The sequence below is a fragment of the Coturnix japonica genome, chromosome 1, assembly GCF_054131305.1.
Source record: "Coturnix japonica strain WE chromosome 1, WE-NBRP24, whole genome shotgun sequence".
Taxonomy (NCBI): domain Eukaryota; kingdom Metazoa; phylum Chordata; class Aves; order Galliformes; family Phasianidae; genus Coturnix; species Coturnix japonica.
This window is the reverse complement of record NC_140663.1, coordinates 82,353,270-82,379,882: the sequence shown is the minus strand read 5'-3', so window position 1 is coordinate 82,379,882 and position 26,613 is coordinate 82,353,270. Positions and strand designations below refer to the sequence as shown.

The 26,613-nt window shown below is 37.5% G+C and overlaps 1 long non-coding RNA gene across 16 annotated transcripts in view; it reads right to left on the bottom strand.

Annotated features, from left to right (window-relative positions):
- The window catches only part of LOC107321661 (uncharacterized), a 102,686-nt gene that overhangs the window by 53,051 nt on the left and 23,022 nt on the right, over positions 1-26,613 (bottom strand). The window lies entirely within an intron of this gene.

Below are 26,613 nucleotides of genomic sequence, written 5' to 3'. Positions count from 1 at the left end.
CCCACTGAACACAAGAGAATTGAGTATCCACTACTAGCTGACACTGCATTTCTGGTTTCACACTGATGTGAATTTGAAAAGTTACAGAAGGAAAAGCTGTAGTTGTGTTCAAATGAGCCCTTATTTAACTGATTGTGCTCCTGCAGTTATCTCACTCTCCCAGAAAATTCATCAACTCTGGACAGCATTGTCACTTAACATCTCTTCTGGAACATGCACACATCCAAAAATAACAGTTTTGCAACACACTCTCATTATATGCCCACTGACTGACAATTTGCTTACAATCTGCTCTTCCCATCTGAATCTTGTTAAGTTCAAACTTCTTTGGTCAGTGAAAGATGTTCTTACTTTCCTGAGTCCAACACAGAATGAATATTTACCAACAGGCTATTCTTAAAAACCACAAGAGCCACTTTGAAGGTTAAACAGAACTCTTCACATACATACAGTTAGTGGCTTTTCTTGCTGCACTGCTTTCAGACCCCCAAATAATATAACACAAGCTGGTTCAAATTCTTCAGTTAAAATGCTCCTCTTCCCATTAGATGCTGTTCTCTCAAACCAAAATTTACCTTGTTGATTTTTCAGTTTCATTAAACACAACCTAACACAAAATCTCTGCCTCCTTGTCTCATATCTCGCATGCATAGACTGCACACTGCATCACTGCGAGCAGCCCTGTCAAGAGCCAGACAGGTGAATTAGGTATCACAGACAAAGACCTCTTATTTTCAGCTGAAAATCTCAGGGCCGACTTTAAGCTCCACATCTACAGAACTGATTCTGACAGTTACCAATCATTTCTACAGCTCAAAGAAGCCCATCCACTGTGTGAGGAACAGCATGTGAAAATGCAATAGTTTTGCTTCCCATATTGCTTATTGTATATCCATTATAAAAGCCAGCCATGATGTGTATTAAGGTCTTGTTATTCCTCCCAAAGAACTCTTATCAGACACATACTAGAGTGTAAGATTGATGAAACAAACATCTTAATATACTTCTTGTCAGTCTCCATAAGGATCCTGTTTCCTCCAAGTTTGTAGAGAAGTTGACCAGAAAAAAAAAAACAAGCAACTTTGTCATAAATTAGATCTCTGAACTGAGGTAGGGTTAAATGGCCATCTGATTTTCAGTTAAATGCTTCTCCTGTAGTTTACACTTCTGAGTGCACTGCTGCAAATCTGCTTGCTCATACTGCTGCTTGCTAGACTGGAGTGACTATTAAATTTTGTAATTAGTGAAATGTAATTATTTCCTGTAATGGGCTGTAAACTCACATTATGCCATAAATCATTCTTATGTACACTTAAGGATTCATTACTCTTCTTTGCAACTGACTAGCGTATTTACTAAGCACAGAAATGTTCAGCTGGAGAACTTGCAATGTTCTGCAAGAGCATTAGTTGTTCTCAGTTGCAATCTGTTTGGTGGAGGGAAGTGACTAGTGACAGGATAAGTGTGCTTCTACCACTGTGGTCAGAAATGAGACTTGAAAACCTGATTCAGAAATGTACTAAAGAAAATGTTTTGCATATCAGTTCCACTGGGATCATTTATTGTCTTTATTAAAACTCTTAAATGCTTTCCCAACTCATCTTCTGAAATAAGAGTTAGGGAGGGAGAGCTGTTGCTATGGCTATGGAAGATAGGCCAGTGAGGACAGGAGCGCACTCCACACTGACAGAACACTAAAACCCACAAGTCAGCTAAACCCACAGCAGACAATAAGCACAGGCATATCTTCACAGATCCCCTCACACAATACAAGCATGGCAGCCATATGATCACGCATCAGCAGAGACACACGGGCTTGCACCTCATTATGGCTCCCTTGTTATACCTACAGCTCACCTCCTGGGAGTTCAGGAGACAAATGTATGTGTGCCAGCCCTCCTATGGTGTTCCACTTCAGGAGGCAAATATATTGGAAAGGCTGGTGATTGTCTATGTGAAAACAAAACAAAACAGAACTGTTGCACTCAGGTCCCCAGAGGAGCATTGTGATAGAAGGATTTCATGCCAGTAAGTGATTTCCACTCAGGACTACAGGAAAGATGAAAGGCAGCTGTGATAAGTAATTTTTTTTATACTATTACACTGAGACTCTACATTAATGTGGACTAAAGGTTTGACCTTCCTTTGTGATGTCCTGTTTGAAACACCTTTGTGCAAAAATAGAAGCAGAAGCTCATTGCATCTTGCAACACCACTTTCAAGAAATGGGAATGCAGAAAAAGGAAATTAGTCCAATAGAAAAAAAAATCTTAAGAAACCAGCACAAAATTTGTATCCCATAATATTAGGCATTTCAAGGTCGTTCGTATACATTACTGTGCTATTCTTATGGCATGTGCCTGTCATGCCATCCCAAAACGCATTCATGAAAGGTAAATCAGAACTGAGTGAGATCCTTGACACCTTAACAGAATAGATTCAAGTATCTTATGGAGAGACTAACCAAGCAAACATCACAGAATGCTTTCTAGCATCTTCCCTATGCTGCAACGACACCTGCTTTTGTTGAAGCCTTTTCCCTCCCCTACATTAGACCTTATCCTCCCCCTCTCCTTTTTATCATTTTCAGTGATCAAAGTAAAATCTTGGGCAATGGTAAAACAGAATCAGCTCCTGGTGTTTTTTCTTGGACTGTTCCCTGCTCTGGACAGAGTGGCTGCAGAACCTATGCAGAGACCAAAAGAACGGTCAGAATCTCTTTGCCTTATTGCTCATTGGCAGGTTAGGTGCTCTCTGTCTTTAAGCCCTCCTTTAATGTGGACCTGATCTAGCATTACTGGCACAGACAGAAACATCTCCCTATAATACTTAGGTGACATGCAAGATACATAACCCTAATTAAAAATATGTATATAGGATTAATCTTAAACCGGAAAAGGAAATCAAATCTCCATCTGTATCCAAATTGTTTGTGGTTAATATTGTCCAGATGTCTGAAATATGCAGAATGCAAAAATATCCCAGCACTCTTCAAGCCCAACACAGAGTTCTAATGATTGCTTTAATTGGGGGAAAAAAATAACAGATAGTAGCAATGAACTAAATGCCAATAAAGAGAATCTAAGAATACACTCAACAGATTTGCTGGAGAAGCAACTACAGTACAGACCTGAGGCAATAGCTTGTGGCCAGCAAAGATCAGCTATCTGTTTGTCTAACTCCAGTCCTTTGCATGTGATTAACAAAGGTGAAGGGAAGCATCACCAGGGACCTCTTTTGGTGAATGACAGTTAGGTGCTTTAAGACACACTTTGTTTATGCTGCAGCTAACTCTCAAATTCTACTTTTGTTCAAGAATTTACCCTGTCCCCACTGGGCACTGTCAGATCTGATCAGCCTTGTTCCCTTACCTAGCAGAAAATCCTGTCCAAACGTGCACAACATCTTTTCTACCCTGAGGGTTCACTGGTGCAACTGAAAAACCCAGCATGGTTCTTTTCAACTAAACACATGGTAAATATGTCTGTGCTAGAACTAGGTACACCTCAGCGAGACTGCCACTGACTGAAATGCTTTTCTAATGAGACAAAAGGGAAAAAATGCACACTTTGATGCATTTTAGAGAAGAGCACCATGATGTGTTAAACACCTTAGCAGAAACCTGTCACTGAAAGAGAATTTTTCTGGTTTTTGGTGTTCATTATTGTTGTTGTTTGAATTTTAGCAGTAGTTTGACAATGGTGCGTGCTTACTGAATACTGAACCAGAGAGCTTCTTGCTCTTCAAGTACAGACCTTTGGGGCACAGTGATCGTGAGGGGTGTACATTAGAAGCTATGTAGCCAGTAGTGCTCTGTCACAGCTCTTCAAGAATGGCCTCAGAATGACATTAAGGGCAAACCACAATTAAGAGTTTCCTCATCATGTTTGGGTCTGTTTTTGCACTCTACTACCTCTTCCAGCTACTGCTGTCACCGGGTTTATATGTTCAGTATATTATGAAAAATGTATACTGCTGATTATTCATTGTTCAGCCTGTTTTCAGCCTCAGCCTCTGGTTTGAATCTGTAACGTTCAGTCCTTTTCAAAGGCACAAGAAAGATTCAGCAAGAAGCCTATGATCTTCACAGTCTATTTTTGACAAGTAGGAGAGAAGCTTTCTCAGTGTCTGCATGTAGTGAAGGAGGAATCTGCAAAAGTGCCGGAAAGTTGTAAATACCTTTACTTTTTTTAACATGTGCTGGTATTCAGCTAAGAACAAAGACCTTAAGTACAACAAAAGTGGAAAATGCTCTTCAGAAATGGAATGGGTATTTCCAACTAAATACGAAAATAAAAGGTTTTACATATCACATCCTCTGATCGCTGTATAACTGAGTAAAATGCCATTAAATTATACAGTACTTCTGAGACATTTATGTTCAATCAAAGGGTCAATAATAAACTGCTGTAACAAATTATTTTCCCTTAATTATATACCTGCTTACCAAGCAAAGTTTTCTCAAGGACTTTAGTTCCTACAAAATGCTAACAGAGTTTAAAGTTACAAAATACTGATGATGATCTCAGATTTTTAGATGAACAGAGCAATATTTCTGTCCTGTTCTTCATTTCGTCTGTCCTGCTTTGCTTTTCCAGATTGCGCAACTTTAATAACTTCAAGTGACTTTTAGTCAATCCAATGAATTCTTCAGCCACGCTTAAGATTTTGAAGCACCAAAAGCAGGGGCAGGAAGGGAGTAGTAACAACCAGTCACTTGCCTGGCCCAATTGTGTTATGATCCTTGCTACTAATGAGGATTTCTACCTGAAGTTTATCTGTGGTGAGATATCTAGAGTCCACCTGGAAGTGCTGATTTCAAGGACTACCATTTTACTCACTAATGTCCTAATAACAAAGATGATTCAGTAGTTTTCAGTTACAAAACTACTTATCTTCCACAAAACATTTAAGAGGTAGAAAAGCTAATTTCTTTGTTTTAATCTTTTTCCTCCTGCATTCTGTTCTGGAAAGTTTCCCACTTTCCATTTCACATTCTTCTCTCATTCTTTTTGACTTTTCATCTCTCATTTGACTGAACAATGACAGCCACTCTCCACTGTCTAATGATGACTTAAGTCTACAGCCAAACTGGAATACCCCATCTTGACACCTGAATGAAGTCCTTTCCTAGGACCAGGCAAGGGCATCTAATTCCTTTTTACTTAAAAAAGGAACAAACAAAGAAAACACAGTGACAAAACAACAGAAGACATCAGTGCTAAAACTGGTGTTGCATTGAAATCTTGAATTAAAGGAACTGAAACTATTAAGATCCTAGCTAAGCTCTAAGCTGGTAAACCTTACTCTCATGCATGGATATGACTGAACTTACTCATATTTTTATCAAAGTAACAAGCCTAACAGTAAAGCCTAACCGATTGAGAACTGAAAAAGAAATCACAGCATAAATCTTCTTAGGATAAAACAGAGGTTAACACAGAGGATCATACTCTTAGAAGAAAGGTTCTGACTTTAGAAATGTAATGCTGCCTCTCCAGCATTGAGATTTGTTGTTTGGTTTTTTTTGTTGTTGTTGTTTTGTTTTTTTTTCTTTTTTTTTGCTTTGCTTTCTTTTTTTGTGTTTTTTGTTTGTTTGTTTGTTTTGGTTTTTTTGGTGTCTGTTTTTTTTCATGTGTTGATTTTTTAATACAGCATTTATATAAGACTGTACAAAACTGGTGATTTTTGTTATTTAAAATTTTTTAGCAACTCATTTTCTTACTTATGAAGGAGAAGTTTTTAGGTTGACCAATTTTTAGCTCTTTTCAAAGAGAACATTTTTATATCAAACATACTAAAGAAATTTTTTCATGAAGTTTATGGTGAATTTGTTCTCATGATGCTCGGTACTTTTCCAGCCAAGAAAAATTGGCAAATGGTGCTCTCTGCAAGCCCATGCCTTATTAAATGTCTCTACATTTTTTTCTCTCTTAAGAAAACCAGCACAGCCATTATGGTATGGACTTGTATTTGTACACAGACTTTAGATCTATTCATTAGCTTTACTAGCTGTCATTAGTTGGCAGAGTGGATAGTCAATCTATAGGCTATGCATTTCACAACAAATGAAAGGGTAGTGTCAAGGAGAAAGCTTTATGTAGCAAAAGATGACAAATTAGTACAGCTTTATTTCAAATTCACAGTTAGTACAAGACAAAATGAGTATGTTCAACAGCAAGTCATAAATCAAAATGAAAGTAAAGAATTCATATGCAAACGGAATCTCTGGCAGCACAGACAGTATATACCACATCACACTGATAAAATAAATAAGAATAGATCAGAAATAAATTGCTGAGAGGAGCAAATGCCTAAGAAAGCAGGAAACAGGAGCACAATCCCTAACTCAATACAACTCAATAACAAAACAATCTCCTCTGCACTGAATACAGGAAGACGCTTAGCAAAATGGTGTCCTAACACAGTAGAGCGTCTTCAAAAAACTCACAAAGCTACTAATGTAAGCAAGAATTATGAAATGTCAATATTAATATTTGGTTATATTGTAACTAAGGTTCTGATAAGCAGTAGTAGTAGTCTTTCTTTGATTAGTCAAATACAGAAAATGGCAGGAACTTTCTCAACATCATTGTGCTCTAAAAATTCTTATGAAAACAATTCAGAATAGTAGGAAAGTAATTCTGTCTTTCTCCTGCAGGTCTGTCTTGAAATCAGATGCATTTCCTATCTGATTTACTGCCAATAATGTCTAAGGAGAAACTTTCACTAGCTTCAAAGACATAACACATAGTCCCTTAAAATAAAATATGGCTTTATAAAGACATAACCAGGTGAGTAGGTGATGGTAAAGCAGTGGATGTGGGCAGTCTTGACTTTAGTAAAGCATTGGACACCATCTCCCACAGTATCCTTGCAGATAAACCGAGGAAGTGTGATCTGGACAATCAGATAGAGAGGTGAATTGTGAACTGGCTGAAGGAAAGAAGCCAGAGTTGTGGTCAATAGGACGGAAACTAGTTGGAGGCCTGTGTCTAGTGGAGTCCACCAGTACAAGGATCGGCACTATTCAATAAATTCAGCAGCATCTTGGGTGAGAAAATAGAATGCATTGCCAGCAAGTTTGCTGATGACACAAAACTGGGAAGAGTGGCTGACATGCCAGAAGACTGTGCTGCCATCCAGTGAGAGACCTAGACAAGCTGGAGAGTTGGGTGGGAAGAAAGTTAATGATATACAAGGGCAAGTATAGAGTCTTGCATCTGGGCAAGAACAACCCCAGGCACCAGTACAGGTTGGGGACTGACCTGTTGGAGAGCAGTGTAGAGATAAGGGACCTGGAGGTCCTGGTGGACAGCAGGATGAACATGAACTAGCAATGTGTCCTTGTGGCCAAGAAGGCCAGTAGCATCCTGGGGTGTATTAGAAGAGGTGTGCTTAATATATCAAGAGAAGACCTTCTTCCCCTCAACTCTGCTCTGATGAGACCACATCTTGAATATTGTGTCCAGTTTTGAGCCTCTCAGATCAAGAAGGACAAGGAACTGCTTGAGAAAGTCCAGTGCAGAGCCACAAAATTGATTAATGAAGTGGAGCATCTCCCTTATGAAGAAAGGCTGAGGGATCTGGGTCTCTTTAGCCTGGAGGAGACTGAGGGGTGACCTCATTAATGTTTATAAATACATAAAAGGTATCAGGAGGATGGAGCCAGACTCTTTTCAGTGACATCCAATGACAGGACAAGGGGCAATAGGTGAAAGCTGGAACATAAGAGGTTCCATATAAATATGAGAATAAAACTTCTTTACAGTGAAGGTAACAGAGCACTGGAATGGGCTGCCCAAAGAGGTTGTGGAGTCTCCCCTGGAGACATTCAAAACCTGCCTGGATATGCTCCTGTATGACCTAATGTAGGTGCTCCTGCTCCGGCAGGGGGATTAGACTAGATATTTTGAGGTCCCTTCCAAATCTGATATTCTGTGATTCTGTGAAAACAAAAGCAAGATCACAGATACCAAACCTACATATAAGTTTTGTGTCTATTCATTGACTGGCCTGTTAAAAGAAAGGTAAATTAAGAAATTAAGAGATAAATATTTGTTGTCATTGGAGTAAATAGATTTTTTTCTTTTTCCTAATACAACTTGAATCAAATATTCAGTTTCAAAAAACCAAAAGATGCACAAAGAGAAAGAGAAAAATGAACAGAATACTCACAAGAACAACTTCTCCACCATATGCTGTTTACTGCAGCTGAGAACTCCAGCTCCTAAGACTCTTACCAGCACATTGCAATTCATTTTTTGAAGAGTTAACTGTTAGCAGCATCTAATTAATCTAGGCTAGAATAAAATTAGAGGTTTCTTCACTATTTGTGTTTCCTTTAGGGTCAGGAGAACATCTTTGCTGCTTTGAAAAGTTATCAAGAAGGAAGAAGTGAAAAGAAAATCAAAAGAATAGTGCCTGATGTGACCCAAGTTACTAAGTAATACATCCCTTCCAAAAAAGCACTGATATGCTAACCTATCTGTAGAGTGCTTGAGATCTTTATTCGGACTCACACAGACTGAATTCATTTTAAAACAACTTTGTACATGTGTGGAGTTCTGGGTACGATGACAAAAATGTCTGGCCAGAGAAAGAAATCCTACAGCCAAGTCAATATCCTACAGAAAAGCAATACTACTGGTGGTAATGTGGGTGCTTCTGAACAGTAAAGAGTATTATTTCCAGAATTACAAATTTGGCACTACAATTCCTTCACCAAGCAAATAAAACAAAAACAACCAAAAACCACACCAAAACAAAAATAAGGAAAACAAAACACTGGAATGGAGTATTAATGACTGTTCAAAGGAGTTTCAGCATTACTTTATCAGTGCTATGTAAATAAATTACATGGAAAACATTTCTGATGGGACTATTCATGTTTGCATACCCTTAATCTTCAATATAAATGGGAGGAGTCAGTAAGAGCAGAAGGAGAAGTGTAAACACTATGTGCCATTTTCTAATAAGAAAACCCATTTTAATAATAATCGAGCCTATGTCTGGAGATCAATTTGATCTAGTCAGAATTTGATGGGTTCTGGGGTACGCTTCATTTATTTCACTTTATGAAGTGAAGGAAAGAGAAAAACCTGGATGAAATTTATAACTTGAGTAATGTAAAATGCCTTTTTGATAGCTTATAGTCCTGAAGTTTTTTCAAGAATGGAGCTAAAATAAAAAGATATTAACAGAAAAGAAGGAGAAAATTAAAAAAAAAGATTCAGTTGTTAAAATTTTAATGTTGAGCAAACTCAAGCAGTCATGGACATTCAGTCCCGGATCACCATCATCTTGATATTCCCAGCTTTACTTGTTAGTTTGGCTATAAGTCCTTTGTGGCTTTATTCATTGCTTCCTCACATGCTCTTTGATTTTTATTCTACTGTGTGATATATGCTTCAGTTAAAAAAAGGACTCCAAATAAAACATCATAAGACTGGAACACATTTATAGATAGATGTGAAGGATCACACACTTCCAGTATGGCTTTTCTAAAGAAAAGAGGAAAAATGCCTAAATAATAAAAACAGATAAATTACATAGCCTTTCTGAAATGATTTTGAACAAGAAGAAATCAAACCTTATGAAACAAGATGGAGAAAATATAATGCATCATCGCAGAGCCACAGATGACAAGCCATTGATTTCAATAACATAACAATGATCAATTGAGAATGTGCCTGAAACTCCTGAAGTTTTGAAAATGAACCAAGAAACTGAACCTCACCAAAACTGCCATGCTGTTTTATTATCAGTCTCAGCCAAGAAGCATTCACTCTCATACCATTGGTCCCTTTAAAATCAAGAGCAAGTGCAGCACTTCACTAATATGGCTGTTTACACTACAGCTGTTCTTTGCATTGTGGAAGAGATGCATTTCATACAGATATATATTTGCATCTTCAAAACTCTTCTGGAGTTATCCAGCACTTAATTTATCTGCTAATATGGATCAGCTTCTTGTTTAACAGAAGGTACATGTTCAGGTATATCTTTGACAATCAATAGCAATCCATCAAATGAACTTTTTATTTAGCACTATGGTAATTTCTGAATATGATGCTTTTCTCAGGCTACGAGGAATCAGATGCATCAGTTTAACTAAGTTTAACTAAGTTTTTGGATGGGCTAAGCAACCCAGAGAAAGCACAGATTTTCAGAAAGGTACCATTCCTATCCCAACTATAAAATAAGCTGCCACTGAAGTTGAACTCATTGTGCTAAAAGTTTTACAAACATAACATTTTTTGGACGCTACACATTTGAATTCACAGCTATAGAAATGTATTTTTGTTGTTGTTGTTTTGTTTTACAGAGTGCAGGAATAAGAGTGTGTTTATATGCATGGTCCAAATGAAGACAGCTGCATTTGAATAGATCATCCATATTTTTGTTTACGTAGATAATATCTACATATAAAACCTTTAATGAGGCTGAAATTAGCATTTATTATGTATGATTGACTCAACTCACCTTATAGTAAAAGACAGGCCTACAGCTGAGAGACAGTCAGAGAAAGTAAGAGACTAAATCTGATTTGTCTGAAAATCTCTCTAGTAGGGTCAAAAATGCTAGGGGTAGTACTGAGCTGACAACTCCTTATCGCTTGGCAACAGCTGGTGCCTTTCCAACACCCATGCACAATAATAAACCCTTTGGGTGGAGGAATGTTTATGCAGGAGTTATATTGATAATTTTTTGCTCAATTTCTGTTCATCCGTTGCTGAAATACTGCATTTGCTCAGACTGAAAACTACATCATTAGATGTATTTAATGTACTTACAGGTCTATATGTTACGAAGTGCTACTATGTGAAGCAAAATGGTGCTTTTTGGAAGAGTCTATGGGTTGCATGCTGGCAAAACACTTAAATACACGTGCCTTTTTGTTTTGCTCGCTGTTTGCTCTTTTATCGCTCTTGAGAACAAACTGAATGCCATAAGATTCTTTAGGTAGGTAGGTGACTGTCAGCTCTTAAAATCTCTGACTTGTAAAACATAAAAATAGAATGGCCTTTTTTTCTGACAGCTGGCTCAGATGAATGAGATAAATCTCATATTTGGTTTTTTTAATGCCTGTAATGTGCTGCTTACTGGCAAAGAACACTCCTCATCCGCCCTTCCCCACACAAGCTCACTCTGAAAGGTGATAGGTACCTAGAGACAGCACTCAGCATAGATCTACACTCCTGGGGAAAAACAGAGATTGATTTTTTCATCTGTACTACAGCTTTAGCATTTATACTGCTTTGTTAGTATTGCAACCCTATATGTGTACAGGATGTTTTGGTTATTATATTGGACATTTCTCATCTATACTTGCAGAACATGCTGATGCCTTTTTTAATTTTTTTTGGGGGGGGGGGGGGCGGGATTGTTCCTTTGAGATGGAGGGAGTCAGCTGCTATTTTTTCCCTCCTAGGGAATGCCAACGATGTTATTTTAAGCAAGAGCTCATAATCAAAAGGTTCATTTCCCCACTACCTACAATATATTTCTGCTTGCAGCACAATCACTTGCTGTCTTTGAAAGTCCTCACATTTCTAGCAAAGAATTCGGAGCAAAGTTGATGTGAAAACTCCACCTAGCAAGATAAAAACTCATCCTAACTTTCTCTCTCTCCTTGAGTGATACTGCTTGCCAAAACCTGTATACCTGTTGAGTCAAGGACTTTCAGGTAGCATTGCTCCCAACTCTGACAGGTTAGGTCTAACTCCTCAGTAGTCTGCAAACATTTTTCAGTTGTGTATAGTCTTCCAGATGACACCTAAAGATATGAGAATGCTTTGTAGCTACATAATGAAATGTTAGTACTAAAATCTGGGTCAGCAAAAGTATGAAACGTAGAACTGCTGTGCTTTTGTATGACTTCAAAGATGGAGCTGACTGATCATACTACACAGCAAAGCTTAAGTCAGGCTCTCCCTCTGAACTGGCTCTCAGATTCACTGGAACTATAGGAAAGCTTCCTTTTTCCTTTGCACAGAAGGAGGCCTACAAGCACATTGTACATACACCTGCACTTTACCCCAAACACAGATCTCAGTGCACCAGAACCTGGATGGGTTTTGGGAAAGAAGAGCAATGACTTTAAAAGGTGACATTGTCTGAAATCAGAAAGCACAACTTCTCTTTGCCCCAGACAAAACATAGCCACGTAGTAGAGTACATATGCAGTGTGTTAAACAAGCTGTGTTTTCCCACAGCTCCTGAGCACAGCCCATGAGCCTACTGGAGCAATCACTCTACTGAACATTCATCTGTCTCCTAAATCATGTTAAACCAATCATGCTGTGTGGAGAAATAGGAGAATGACGCATGGCTGAAGATAATAATACCTGGGAAGAAAATATAAAACAGTAACCTGTTCAATTTTCTGCCACTGAAGGAGTAGCCCTGATTGAAAGCTTTACATTTTTTTTTCTTCAGTCTAACATAATAATCATTTGAACAACACAGCCTCAGCTATGGCCTTCTAGAGAGCCTGCTGTCTACTGCCAGGAAATTTTTCATTTCTGATTTTTTCCAATTTTATAATTTCTCCTAATTATCACTTTTTCTGTGTTATGCCAAGGAGCTCCCCCATCAAAGCTTATACCCCTGAGAAGACAGTGGGCTATTCCTTACAGGTGTGTCTTAGCTAGTTCAGCACTCCTTCTTTCCTCCCATAGCAACTGAACCAACATACTATCAGCTGCATCCCACACACACACACACACACACACTTTAAGTGTAACCAATTGAGGAGTACAAATGTACTTTTTTTTTAATTATTTTTATGTTTGGCAAGTGTGGCAGCTCTTGAGACAAAGCTGAATTTTGAGCCGTCAGCTTTTTGGGGGGCCTTTTAGGAAATTGTTTCCTTTTTCTTTGAAATTCTAAATTTCCCCCTTTTCACTTTAGAATAAAATACAGACTTCTTTGGGGATAGTCTGTCAGCAATTTCAAATTGCTTCAACTGGTTCTTCCATGTTATGCTGCACAAATGGTGCTAGGGAGACTGCTGCATATTGTACCTTTCAAGCTATTCTATTCCCAGCACAGAATAAAATGCTCATTAGTGGGATAGGCTTTACAGACTAGAAAGCTACAGTACTCAATATGTGTTGGGAAAAACTAGGTTTGAGCAAAAAATGAGCAAGAATTTGACTGTAACACTCCTCCAGCCTTTCCCCTATGAGAGTGCCAGAGCTGCATGTAGAGGCTCTCAGCCTCCCAGTTCTGTTGAACTATTACGTAATACCAATCACTGCTGCAGCAAAAACACACACCATTTAAAAAAAATAAATAAATCCTTTGGTGTCATTAAATCATAAATATACATGTTTATAGTGTTTTTTAGGTTACTGGATTTTCACCTCTCCTTTACAGTATGCATAGTAAAAGATGAGCAGCGATGATATGAGAGCATTCAAACTTGAGAAGCGTGCTGCTTGTTCATCAATATTCTCTCATTTAGCAATGGCTTCAAGTATACCACTTCTTTCTCCTTTGCCATCCTTGTATGATTTTTCTTTTTAATTTGTTAAGGAATAGAATAAAGGCTTTGAGATCTCTAATCCTTTGTCAAATTTGGCTTAAAATGGCTAGCGAGGTCAAAAGTTTATTGGATAGGAGATGAACAGACAATGTGATCATATAAATCTTATCTTCAAAGGACAGTAGGAAAAAAAAAAATCACCATTTAAAATTAAAAAGCCATTTCTTATCTGTTCTTAAGTAGACTTTAATCCACCTTGGGAATAAAAAAGAAAAATACCTTGATCTTGTTACATATTGTTTGTCCTTATTGGTGACTGCTCTGCTTGTATTTGACTTTTAGTATTTTTTAAATACTTCAATTATTATAAAAGCAAAAATTAGGCAATCTGCTTAATTAACATTTAATCCATTTTGCTTTGATATTTTTTTCCTTGTCTTTGAGTAATAGAAGCTCCTGTTTTCCATTATTTTCCAAACAATAATCAAATCACTTTTTACTTCTTTTTCACTATTATTTCTTCTAAATATCTGAAAATCTGCATCACACAGAGTAAGCCTTAAAGTCCTCAGTGCCAAGAGATACATGGTAAGACACTGAATTCAACCTCAGCTGAGTACCTTGTCTTGTAAGGAGCTTCTTCATACTCAGGGACAAGGCATAAATGATGTGATCTGATGGTAGTCAGTCACATGAACTTACATTTAGAATTTCTTATACACTACCACATGCCAATTTCTTTTCCATTCTTCTTTTAATTCCAAGTGTTTCCAGCTGCCCTACACTCTCTAATAAGCTGGGACTAACCCAGACATACATATTCATTGCCCATACTCTTAAATCTTGTTATCTGACACTTTTTGACTTTCTTATATAGATTATTTCACTCTTATTTATTTATTTCTGGCTGACATGCCAGAATTCATCTGTACACTGTGATGAGTGAAAACTGCTCTAATTAAACTTTTTTTTTTTTTAAATTAAAAAAAGATGAAGATGAGCTATTTACATGAAATCAGCTTTGCTACTAAGAAACCTTTATTGGTATTTACATGATTGCTTGCTTCACGTTCCCTCTTATAATTGCACACGTTAGCTCTTAATGGAATGAAAAGGGCACTAGGACCCAAAGTTTTTAATCTGCTATGCTGGCATTCCAAAAATCACCAAATAGATGCTTGGCTAAAGACATTTTTTTTTTTTTCAGTGGAACAGTGTACATCCATTTACTTTATCTAAAGTGTGGAGGTGTACCTCATCTTCCTAGTTTTTCCAATGTACTAAATAAATTAAAAGAAAAACGCACCAAAGGAACTTAATAGTATCTAAACTTCTCTTGCAAAGATATGACTTACAGCTAAAAGAAAAAGACACACACACACACAAAAAAAATAAAAAAAATAAAAAAAAAAAAATCCCTAAATTCAGTACTTGTCCATTTGAAGTTAGCAAAGTTCTCTGAAACAAAAACAATGGACTTTGTCATGGAATAAAAGTATTTTTAGAGAATGCAATTACATTCTTCAGCCAACTTGAACCTTCTCTTTATGATTCCCCCCCACGCCCCCCCGCCCCCTTCATTCCCTCCCTCCTATTCCCTCAGCAAAAGCATCTTGAAAGATGTCTGCAGTACAGAACTAGAAACTGAAAAAGAATGATTGCTAGATTTACAATCTGAAGAAATATATAAGAAAGTAATTTAGAAAGAAGTCAGTTTTCTTATGCTTCAACTGAGAGGAGAGTCTAACTTTGATGTCCAACTGTTGTACAAGTTGTACTCATTCTGCCATCCTAAATGCAACCCTTTAATTACACTTTGAGTGAATTCAACACTTCCCTCTGTATTTAAATACATTAATACAAGTATTAAGGGCTGCTTGAGTGGCAGAAGAATGCTGTTTATTTGCATCTGAGAGGCAGATAACTGCAATGCCTGCAGGCAGCCTCACCAGAGCTTTAAAAACATACCAGCCTCGGGAAATGATCTGTATTCAAAATTAAACATTTCTTTGTACATAGGACCAGTTAAAACAAAGAATTCAACAGCAATAACAACACAACCAGAGACAGAAAAAGTTATACAAAACCTTTGCACAAGAGCAGAGAAAAATACCATGTTTACTTCCTCCTTCATCTATGCTTTGTAAAACTGATTCTAAGACAGAAATAGTTTGCATCCTTCTTAACTTCTTTTATATATATATATATATACACACACACACATATATATGACATTTTAAACCATTTCCACTCAGCTCTCATTTGTACCAGCTGTACAGCACAGAAATTGTTAATATGATCAGCCCTGACAGTCCTACTTTCAGATAGACTGCAAATTACCTATAAAAATAAATAGGCTACAGTCCTATAATTTACAAACAGTGTAAGTCAACAAAATTTAACCTGCTTCCTACCCTCTGTGGAAATACAATACCCCTAATGTTCTTAGGACTGAACTTTTGCCATGCTCTGAGATTTGAACAAAAGCTTTAGAGTTCTTCTGGACTTCCCTTTGATAGGTCATGACTTTAAGAGTCAACTAAAGTCTGACAGATAAGTAGCCTTCCAAAGAAAACTGACCAGAATGATAATCATAGAACAAAATGGGGCAAAAATGGTACTGATGAAATGACAAGAATGCAAAGCATCACCTCTGACTCCTCTCTTAGGGTCCCCATCTTTGAAACGTAGGGCTGCTGCTGCATTTACTAATATCTTATGGCTTGCTGAAGAGCAATCACAGACCTGATTTCTTTCTAGGAATCACTTTGGACACATAAAGCAAGCCACAACAGCTTCAAATTTTTAGAAGTATCACACAATCTCTTCTTGCTAAGTCTTCTATCTATCTTCCCATCCTCCTTGTTCAACTTTTCAAGGCCATCAATCAATAAAGTCATTAAACTCATGATTACATTTCATATATGCATAAAATATGGGTTGTTTACAACATCCTGCTTGTCAAGCAATTAAAATTTGCAGACATTCATAAAACTTAAGGTAGAGGAAATGATGCGGATCTGAAACTTCCATAAACAGCCATCTGTCCATCACATAATAGGGGTGAGGAGAATGCATTTGAACCAATTTCAGTAAGGAAGTACACAAAAAGATTGATGGACCAGGTGACCTGAATGAGCACTGTGGGTCCAAGCAGATGTTATGTGTATGCTGATGGGGTACCAGTGGCACCACTCTGCTTCTTAAAGACCTGTCTTCTTATTGTCATTAAACTAATCCCTCTTGTACCTCTTTTAAGAGAGGGAGAAAATGCTCACAGGATACAGCAGTAAATGGTAGCCACAGTAGTAAAGATGAGAAATATTAAAACTATAACAAGACCCAGTAGAGAACAAATGAACAGTTTTATTACCCACCCACTGGGTCTCTGCAAATGACAGATGCAGTTTTACAGACTGCATAATGATTTCTCAATTTATGCTAGCCCAGAAATTAAGTTATGTTCATGAAGAAGCTTGCTTCTTAACTTATGAAAAAAATAGATTTGATTATCAAAGTGTTTAGGAAATGAGAAAACCTTTAAAACAACAACAAAAAGCCTACAAACTGTGAAACAGAATCACAGAATTGTAGGAGTTAACCTCTAAAGGTCAACAAGATCATCACCCCTTGCTAAAGGAGTTCCCTACAGGAGACCACACAGGAAAGCATCCAGGTGGGTTTTGAATATTTCCGGAAATGGAGGCTCCACAGCCTCTCCGGGCAGCCTGCTCCAGTGCTCGGTCACTCTCCCAATAAAGAAGAGTTTCTTCATGTTCTATGTGTTATTTTGTTCCTCTTGTTAGGCATTTCAATTGATATTTATAATCTGAAATGCATTATTAAATGTACTTTGTGACACTCAATTTTTTACCAAAACTAACATTATAGAACATGAATAGAGGCAGTAATGGACAAAAATTAAAAATGGCAGCACTTAGACTAAAGTTCAGTTTCCAATATATTGCTTTGGCTTTATTTTTAAAAATCTGAATAAAAAGAGGATAGCCCAGAGATCACAAACTAACCCTAGAAGGTAAGAGCAGTATATATGTTACTAAATTGTGAAAACATGGAACATAATGCTACCCAGAGCTACATCCAGCCTGGCCTTGAATGCCTCCAGGGATGGAGTATCCACAACCTCTCTGGACAACCTGTTCCAGTTTTTCCACCATCTCTGTGTGAAAAATTTCCTCCTAATATCCAACCTAAGTCTCCCGTTTTATTCTAAAACATTCCCCCTGGTCCTATCACCATCAAACCATGAAAACAGTTGTTTCTTCTCCTGGTTATACACTCCCTTCAGCTACTGGAGGCTTGAAAGTTCACAAATTAGGATTCTGGGATTTAAAGGTCTCCATCTCTAGAGAACACTGTCATCTAAGAGAGTTTGGCTTAAATGTATTCATGCAAAAGCGCCGTGCTGCTGTTACTGATGCAACTGTGGCTTCTAGGCAGGGACATCTGAAACTTGATGAAATTCAAGGATAAACAATTTAATGAATAAATAACACGTAATTAAAGCACTGTTAAAACAACTTTGCATTAGCTGTGTGCACACTATGGCTCTTAGGGCTTTTCTGAGACCTAGTGGGCCTCAGTTGTTAATTTTTGGCATCTTACATGCAGATCTTTTCCAGTCTGAAGTCAAAAGTGAATTGCTGCCATGTAGAGTAGCATCTTTTGAGATATTTTAAATTAACACATTGATATACCATAATTGAGACCCAAACACATTCTTTTTTGAACTGCCAGAAAATACCATCCCAGTTGCCTAAAATACTGTTTCCTACAGGAAAACTGATTCAGAGCTCTTCAGTTTATACATTAAGAATATCAGTACTGCAATGATCTAACTAAAGCTGGTGCAACAGATTAGGCTTTACAGGACCTGAATTATAGTTTCTGTGAGTAAGTAACATGAAGCAAGGTTTCAAGAAACCATGAAATTACGAGAACCACCCTCAGATACTCTGAACATCAGAAATAGGGAGAAGTAGAAGTGAGGAAGTGTTGGAGATCAAATGCTTTTCCTTTACCATGAAACTGTGCAAAGGTCCTGACAAGGCACAATATCTGTGCCTCCATTAAAAAAGGATGGTACATTTTTGCTCCATGATGTAACTAGGATGTGTGCACATATGTATTGTGTTTCTAGAATCCGGAGAAATGTGTAGATGAATTCTGAACTTGCTTCAATGATATGAATTCTTCAGTTCAAGTCTATTTCTCATTAGTACCAAAGAGAAGAATACTTACACTTTTGTGACTTGTACAACTCTCTCTGCAAAAGCAGAAATGCTGTGTACTAAATATTGCCATACTACTTACAATATTGTATTAATCTTATCAAATAATAGCCTCAAAGAGAAAAGAATCTTCATAGACCCTCAGAAAGCACCCAAATATATTATAATTGATCCTCAAACTACAGCTTTTTGTTGTTGTTGTTGTTTCCTCCAGCTGCAGAATCAATAGTTTTACCAACATGGAGAGTTCCTCAAAAGAGTACCTAGATCGTGGGAAATAATAGGCACTGGGGTGCATATAGCATGCAGTCTTGAAAGTGGAAGAGTTGAGGTACATTAAAACCTGCTTAAATTAGCAAAAAGAAAACTTCAGAAAAGCTTGTGGAAGGCCTGACATCCAGTTGTCTTTGTTTACTTCAAAAATGGATCACCTCAAAACTATATTTTTGCAAGGAAAATGGTTGAAGCTTCTACATGAGTTATCATGTTAAGATACACTCCCACAATTTTCCATGTCAGAAGAGAATTTGTGCCATCCATAACCTCTTGCTTTCCTGACTGTGTAGCTTATGTGAATTGAAGATATAAATCTATGTATTTTTCACAGTTTCAACAAAGCTTCATGAATTTAGTTCTCTGAATATTCAACAAAGTGAAAGGAATCTGTTAAATTTAAAACAATAAAAATAAAAAAATCAGTTGCTGTTGAATTTTTTTTTCATAATGTATTCCAAGTAATTACAAAGGCATATGAGACTTTCTCCATTTCTTCTCTTTGCATTTCAGAGATTAGACACCACAAATATTTTAGAATAACATTATAAACATTTCCCAAGAATGACAGTGATGTAGTTGCTAGAGCTCACTGCAGTTCTCAAGCAAAAGAAAGATCTGACAGAAAACTAGATCATTGAATCTGAGGTGTTTAATTCAAATCAGGGGCAGGAAAGACTACACAGCACCAAATTCTGAACACTGCCACGTTGGTGCCTCAAGGACAAACATACCCTGGGCATATAACCCTGCAGAGACAAATCTATCTATTTGGTCTTTGCAGCTGACAGCCATAGTTTTACTGATTCTAGAAGCAATGACTTTGAGAAGCACAATAATTTCACTGAGCAGCCAAAGTACCCAGGGCCCTTCTGGCTGCCAAAAAATAAAATAAGATAAATAGAGAAACTTTATAAGAGAACAGACATGGAGAGTGGGAGTTTTCCATGCACCCAAAGGAACCTGGTTTCCAACCAGCTCTAAAAACTCTTTCAGCAGAAAAGCCCCATATAACAAGTGCTGCTCCTCAACTACTGCATCTGGCAATGTTACTAAATGAGTCCTGGGGGTGGGAAAGTCTGGATCTGCTGCATCTGCACAAATTTCTAGTGTGGAAACTATATCTAGATATATCTGCTTTATTTAGCATGACTTCATCTTCTTCAGAAATATGTCAGTGTAATATAAAATGAAGTGCTGCGGGGAGAGAAATGCCCTCGACTTTTTTCACGGACTTCCCAAATCACTTGCATTCCCTTAGTCAACAGCACCTTGAGTGTCTCTCCTTTTCTCTTGTCAAGTCCAGAGCCCAGTTTAGCCCACTCCCTTAAAAGAGAAATATACTTTGTCACGCTTGTTCTCTATCAGATGAGGGAAAGAACTTATGGGTTCTAACAGGTAAAGCTGCTCATCTCTGAAATAAATACACAACCCAATCTTTTAAAATTTGTTCGTTTTTTAAACACTTATTGGGGACCATAATAATTCTTGTGACAGAGTATGTTGCCAAAAACCTTAAAGTGAGGACAAAAAGAACAAAATGACAAATGTGACTGTTAAAGAGGCAGAAACGAAGACAGGAAAGGAAGAAACAAAGCAAGCAACAGCTACTTCAGCTACTCAAGGACAACTTTGCTGAACAGTTGCTAAATGTTCAGAACAACTCTTCTGAAGGCAAGTTGAATGCTCTGTTTCAATCCTAGTTAATACAAAAGAAATCACAAATGGTCAAATGTAAGTAATCTCGGCAAGAAATTTCCTTTGCTCAGAAGACACCAGGTTATTTTGAGAGGGATGTTACCGCATCTGAAGAATCTTACATTCAAATTTAATTTGCTGTGCATCTCTATTTGCAATATTCACATTTGCTTTTTTTTTTCTTTAGGAACCTGTATTTGAAATTCTTTTAGATTTTAGCACAATTCAAATTGTACCATCATTTGAATGTTATACAGTCAATTTTTTGAACATGCTTTTACTACTAGGCAGTAGCACTGCAGAAGCAGAGCCATACTGGAAAAAGAGATTTCTGTGCTGTATGAGGGCTCTTAGGTTCTTTACCCATTCGCCACTCTGGCTGTACAAACAAGGTAAGCAAAAGATGAGAATGGAGTGTCAAGAGAAGAATTACTCAGAAACTCAGGGCAGAAAATGCTAAGTCCTTCATTCAAGAAGATTTATATCCTTATCCTATCACAGCTTTGCTGGCAACACAAGGCAACTTCTCCCTTCCTGTAAATCTGCGTTTACCTACAGGTTTCATTAGCAGATTGAGGAACAGAGTGGCATAAATGTTAACTTGACTATTATATCCTACATCACATCTGATAGATCGGATATAGCTGATGTGACATTAGAAATATTTGAATATTCATCTTTTTTTTTTCCTTATGTGTTTTCTGAGAGTTTTGCTTGTTTGTGTAGAGTAGGTAATAATACAAGAACGGTGGCATAATAGATAGCCAAAGGTTATCTATAAGAAAAACTCACCAATTCTGAGGCCTTGAATCTAGTTGGAAAATGCCAAAGCTGGTCACCCAAACTCCACAAAGAAGTGATCTCCAAGAGAGATACTGTCATCATGGTGGTCAGCCCTTAAGTAAAGTCTAGGAGAGGTGGAGTCAGGCTCCACCCCTTCAGGGAGGACAGCTGAATTACCTTCACCTGTGCTCCCACAGCTGACCTGATACTTGCCTCAGCTAGTTATTCAGAGGTTCAGGCTGTGATTAGCAATTTCCTATACAGTTAGTTTGTTTACTTCTAATTGTGTGCAAGGCTATAAAAGATTGCAGGCTTCAAAATTACCAGTTGGAGGCAAATAGCCCATGGTGACACTTATTCAGAGAGCAATTAACTCTCTTCTCCTTAATAAGAGATATATCCTTCTCACATACATCAATAATTTCTAAAGAGATCTGTATGGTACCCAGTTCAAACACCTTAAAGGCTGCCTTTCTTCCATGTTTCATTCACACAAATTCATGGAATTTCTGGGGTAACAAAATAGAACATCCTCAGTTTGACATTAAAACTTCTATTACCCAAAAACTTCCTGCATGGCTTTGAAATAGGATCCTTTTTTCCCTTGTTACAAGTGAAAGTGTTATTGTCAAAAACTAAAACTCAACTCCTGTATTTATTTGTGCAAGTAACAAAGGTCGGTGCCTTGTCTAAGTATCTGGACATCACTCTCATCAATGCAATGTTAACCCAGTTCTTATAATTAACCACCGACAGTTGATTTTCTGTGATTCTGTTTAGCTCCCTTGCTCAGAACACCTAGAAGAAAGGATTATTTTATTCAATTTGTAATTAGCTCAACAATATCGCCATCTACAAATAATATAAATGACCACCATTACTTCATACCATGAACTTTATGGCATTTGGAAATGATTCTCTAAATGAAAGCTTCACCAAGAAAGAAAATAACAGCAGTAAGAGCTCAAATTGAGTAATGCTAGAAGCTGTGATATACAAGTATGGTATTGTGATTCAGCAGCCATAGTAGGTCACACTGAGCCTCAGCATTACTCTAAAATAAAGCTCCTGTCCCTTGTTGATTTGCAATAGTATTCTGGTCCTCAGACACATATGCAACTGATAATCTTCATCAGCACACATGACCAATTGATAATCTCCATCAGCTTAGCCTGGGCTTAACTAACCTCCGAATTCAATTAATGCCCAAGATAATTTATTGATTTCTTCTTTAAGTGTCATTGGACAATAAGGGTGATAGTTTCTATCCTGGGAAATATCAAAAACAAAATACACAGTACAGATATTGGTTAGGAGGAAAATAAACGTAAGAGTTCAGCTGTGTATTTTTAAGATGTGAGGATCTTTGGATTTTTCACCCACAAATTATTTAACATAAATCACTACTGGTCTGTTACAGAAATATCAAGTTCTATCCTCTCAATTATTCTGCTGCTTCTGCCACATGAATTATATCAAAGTAATGTAAATAATGCTAAGAAATATGGTGCAGACTGAACTACTGAATTTCTTTTAAAGCTTTGGAAAAAGCAGATAGTTTTGTTTTAATGTATTATAGCCAGACAGCCTGAAAATATTCATTTATTTATTTATTTCTCTAAGATCTGAAGTTGAATTACCTAGTTTTTAGAAGGATTTTTATATCCTGAAATCTTTTGGAGCCCTTAAACCCACACAGCCCTAAGGCAAGCTCTATCAAGTTCACAGAGTTCTGATGTCCAGTGACAACTGTATAAAACCACATGGCTCCAGTGCCTCACAGTATCTCTTTAAAGTCCATACAGCCCTAAGGCAGTCCTCTCCATCACAGCATGGCCAGTAGGCAAAATGGCAAGTAGAAGCAGGCACGATGACAGTGGGAGGGAGACTTCATGGTTCTAGACTGAAAGGCTTGGCACCGGGGACGGGCAGACAGGGAAGAATGGGTGCACAGGCCTCTGTGGAGTCTGCGGATGCTTTTGATACCTCTGACTCTGCAAGCAGAGACATGGTCTGTGATAGATGTCCAAATAAGAATTGGTCTGTGTTGTACATGAGTTTCTGCTCCCACTAGCTATTTGCAAGGCAGAATTTATCCAGTTTCTTCACAATAACATGTGACTTGTTATTGTGTATGACATGCATGACAGTAACATGTCATGACTATGACATAAAAGGACACAATTTGACTCAAAATGCCACAGCAATTGGGAAAATGGTGAACTTAAAATTTGAAGCTACTGCAGCTTGTCTGATACAAAGAACTAATGAGGCAAAATATACAAAAGAGGTGGAAAAAAGGCCACATATGATTATTAACAGCATCACAGTACAAAGAATGAAAGATTTCTCAGCCTCCCTCTGCATGCACTAAGCACACTCAGTGCCACAGTACTGAGAGTTTATACTTTAAAGGAAAGACATTACAAGATACAAGTATAGAGATGTTAAAATAAAATGATCATAATTAGCTGAGGAACTCAGAGCCTCTTCTCAGCTCCTTAAACACTGTTAGCGGTTCTGGACACAGAGACAGAAGGGACCCCAAGCAAACACGCAAGCATCAACATCTGTCAAAAATCAATATCTCTGAGCACAGCAGAATCCACTCCCTAAACTTTGTTACTTCCTGTCAAATTAAAACCAAAGCTGGAAAATCGACCTCGGGAGACGAGAAAATTGGGCTGTCTACTCTTAGATTCAGGGTTGCATTAGTATTCTTATTGAAAACAGTAATAGACAAAAAATAAAACATGTCAAGATAGGAAAGGAAAAAGAAATGCTGTCTCAGTTTTCTTCACAATATGTTAAAAACCTTAATTGTTAAAGTCGTGGCATCGCTGCATTGAGGCCAATGCAAGATGGATACTTACATTACGCTCACTTTAAGAAACTGATGAAATCTGGATTTATTTTATAATGGTTGCTACCTTTGTATAATCTCTGAGTAACATGTATAAGCATGCTGTAAGCTTTAAGATTGCTCTTAATAATGATGGAAAACAAGAAAGGAAATTTTATATTACCATGTCTGAAAAGTAGCCTGTTTTCATTCTTGCTTAGGTAGTTTGTCTGCCTTAGTGCTAGACTAGGAGTAGCCATCCTTAATTTTCACAGAATCACAGAGCTGTAGGGGTTGGGAGGGCCCTCTAGAGATCATAGAGTCCAACCCCCAATTTTCATAAAGATCAACTTCCTATCTTTATTGGTATTTGTAGCAGAAGTTGTGCCAATGGAAAGAGAATAATTCAGTCACAAGAGTTTTTTTTGCTTATCACACATAAAACTAATAACAGATTGACTATTCAACTGCACTAAGCTTCAAAGACAGAATAGCTAAGCAGGTGAAAGTAGTGAGCACAGAAACATTCACCAACTCAAACACAAGCACATAAATGCCAATGGCAAGCATGTTTTTGCATACTTAACTGATCTGCAAACTTGGAAAAACAAATAGAGCTCTTAGCTTTTCTGTTTGAGTACATTTAAAAACAGACATAGGAGTTCACAGGTAGCTGTGTAAGGGAAGCTACGGCTCTACAAACTGGAAAAGGAAGGTCAGACCTAACCCTTAGTAAAGAAAAACCCTTTTCAGGCCATGAAATAAAGTAGCAATTTGTGTCGCTTTAGAGGAAGCAAAAATCATAACACCAGACACACTGATGGGTTGACATGAGAAAAAAAAAAAATCCATCAGCTGATAACATTCATCTGACATTGAGTCAGGGGAGCCGTGTCTGATGGCTCTGGCCTAACCAGCTGACGGAAATTTTATGAACTTGGACAGCAGAGGTTTCGACTTTGTCGGGGAAACTGCTCTACAGAAACACTTTCATTTGATTCAATTCATTGGAGTATTGATTTTCAGGGTTGATGATTTATTAACGTAACATTTGGTACAGTTGGATCTCCCCGTAATGATGATGCTGTTACTGACACTGGAAATAAATCACTGTAGATCTTTAAGAGAACGAGAGTGCTTAGATAACAAACTGGATGTGCTGGATTTGAAGAAGCTTGGTAAGTCCCGCTAAGTGAGATAGTACCTTTTCCCCCCCCCCAGTTGAAGTACTCTCCCTCTTTGACAACCCTGGGCAGCAAACACATCAATTTAAACACAGTGTGGTCTTGAAAGACTCATTTTCTACCTAAAATTAATTGTATAAGCAAATTACACATGTAATTCAACTTCTTCACTGCAAGAGCAGTTATACACAAAAATCAGGCAGTGATTTAGGAAAAAAAAGAAGCGGTAATCATTGGTACAAACACTTGCATTGTGCAGAGGACTTATGACAACTAACCAAACAACATACACATATGAATCTAAACTGACTACACTTCAAAACTACTGCATTATGACCTGCACACTTCTCAGTCACATTATTTACCTGCTAATATATATTTATCTTTTGCTGGGTACATCATTGGCTAGATGTACTCGGAAGATTCTGGCCTTTCCTCTAGTAAAATAAAAGTCATAAATTCACAGAATATCCTAAGTTGGAAGGAAATCACAAGGACTATCAAGACAACTCCAAGTTGTCTGTATAAATCAGCAGATTTATACAGAATTTAAGGAGTTCACCAGACCTGCGAATGAATTTCTTAGTGCAGCCACTTGCTGTACTGTATATTCAAACAATTTCCTTTTAACTAAGAACTGCTTCAGAGAGCTGTATAAGATATGCTCTCTCACTGTGGGATCAAGACTTAGTTTTTGCTACATCTCTCATATAACCTTGTTCTTCTTTTATGCCAGGGATGCAGGAGTTGAGTGCAAGTCCTACTGCTGCATAACCATTTCTCCTGTGTCCACCCAGCAGATACCTCATAAAACACCTACCACTGAAATGCAGACAAATTCATAGACCTGGAGGATTCTTCTTCACCACTACTTTTGCACTGCTTTGTCTGCTGGCAACAGTCTTAAACACATAGCACTTTAAAAGGTTGTAATTGAATGTAGACAGATATTTGTTTACTTTGCACGGGGAAATGAGGGCAACCAAGACCATACCATGAAAGTAATAATGCTAATCATCAGTCTGCTGCTGTATTGCTACTACAAAATAACTTTATGACATTCTGAGATGAGATCCAAAACAAAATGTA